Raw genomic sequence first — 2,271 nt, forward strand, 5'->3', positions numbered from 1 at the left:
AAACAACTCCAACAGACCTTGAACATCAGAAATAACAGCTCTCTTCTACTGAAGGGCAGCATCTAAGTAACCCTCTTCTCCAGTGGGCAAGTTGTAGGGACAGACAAGGCAAAGCACCAAAGGTAGCAGGAAACAGTTTTATTTGGTTGCAGTCATGCTCAGAGGGCATAGCTTTTGCTGTAATCAATCAATCCCTTGAACCCTGAGTTCAGGTAGTTTTAGAGTTTCATACCCAGCATGTAAGGAGAGAGGCTCAGAAGTTCACATTGTGCAGAATTTCACATAAAAGCAGCTTTTTCTTTCATTGTTTTGGGCAAGTTATCCTTCAAGGACAACACCCGAGAAGGAGAGAGCTTCTTCTCCCCTTTCTTTCCTCTGCCAGCTGTTATCATGGAGCCCAATTGGTAACTTCTCTTATCTTAGAAATGTAGACACCTCTTGAAGCTCCAGTTCAAGGCCAGAGGCCTTGTTTATACATTTCTACAAACTATTATACTGGATAAATGTTTGTAAAAAAACAGTAAGGCAGTGTCCAGCACCTGGAGTGCTGATTTCTTCCAGGCTAGCGGTCAAGTAAAATAGGGCAACATGAAAATAGGAAGTTTATCTACATTGAACTCTTTTGTAAAGACTCTTTTGTTGACAGTCCTAAAATCAACCATGGTGAAGATTTCTGGAGAAACCCAGTTAAGATTTTCTGTGGAGAAAGGGGGTGCCACTACAGGCACTTCCTTTCCTGACCCCTTTCCTTGTCATAGGCCTTCTGTTAATGTTTGCCTCCTGCATCATTAGATTGGCTCAAGACCAGAACCAGAAAAATCTCTAATCAAACTATGAACCAGCTTTTGTTACAGGAATACCAATCCCTCACCAAAACTTGGGGCACCAGGGACAGCATTCCACCATCACTCAACCTCTGTCATTCCAATGACATCCCGTGCCCCTAATGATCAGTTTGTTCCTGCCCCTTTCCAGCAGGAAGGAGTTATAGAAGACTGATCTATGTCCCTGTTCCCTAAGGCCCCCCCCCCAAAAAAAAAGGGGGGGGGAATACAAGGTCCTTGCTTAGCATCTGGATGGCCATTTAAGTGACAGCCACCATTTTAAGGAAGAAGTTTCACTTTCCCACCCAAGGGCCTTTCTGAGAAAAACTCACCATTCCTTCTTACCAACCCAACCCTTAATGTCCCACCTTAGGACCTGTCTGAGTCTGAATCCTAAGCCTTGTCCATAAAAGTCCCAGAACTCAAGCCTGTTTTGCCTCTCTCCTATTGAGAGATGGCCTTTATTTGTCAGCTCTGACCAATAAACTCTTGTGTATATCTCTGCCTGGTCTCATTTTCATTTCTTGCTTACCCATCTCTTGTTCCTTGCTTTCACTTCAATTAGTATTACAAGGGCATTATTATTGTGTGAAATAGTCTGGTGAGAAATCAAGCAACATGTGGGTTTATTGATGCCAGGGACCCAGATGAGCTCACACTGGAAATTTTGGGCCCTGAGCATTGAGGTTACAGGGGTTTTAATAAGGCAGTGCAAGAGATCAGTTATAAGAGCAGTACTAGCTGCTAATAGGTGGGTTTAAAATTTGGGGTTGATCAAGCAGGATCATACATACAGCAGTTTTATACATTCTTAGGACAGGGCGGGAAGCTCTCATGGTGGGAAGCCTGGTTATAGAATCAGAAACAGCTAGTTATCTCTGTGTGGGGACTTTCACTTAGTCCCGGGGCCCACTGGTCCAATTAATAACTTCTCTTCTCCTATGGCTTACTGACCTGGGTCTGTTTGGGGTAATTTTCCTGTTTATTATAAGGAGACACTTGTCAATACTCGATTTTACTGAAATAGGAATAGGAGATAGCTATGAAATTACTACATGAATACAGTACTTAGACAGTTAATTTTATACAGTGGTGATTTAATACTGCATTTTTATATTTTCTTATCTGAGCTGTTTGTGTATAAATTGTGATTTTTACTATATTTCACTGAGTAAATTTTGCTCTGCTTAATTGTTGTACCCTGTTTTTTCAGTGCAAAAAAAAATGGTTTATAACCTTTAATCACATAATCATTGCATGATGTAATTGTGTTCCTCTCATTGCTTAAAAGGTAAATGGAACAGCAATGTATTCATCAGCAGCATGTGGATGATACTGGTCTTGGAAATCAGAATTGGGTTCTCCATTCCTCTAGTGTTAAAAGATCAAACAACTGAGAAACACTGAGCCAAGCATGGAAAGCAAATTTTGTTTAAGGTAGAGAACA

Source organism: Marmota monax, unplaced genomic scaffold, assembly GCF_021218885.2.
Source record: "Marmota monax isolate L192 unplaced genomic scaffold, Marmota_monax_Labrador192_F-V1.1 WCK01_AAM20220418_F8-fsc00414, whole genome shotgun sequence".
NCBI classification, from domain to species: Eukaryota; Metazoa; Chordata; class Mammalia; order Rodentia; family Sciuridae; genus Marmota; species Marmota monax.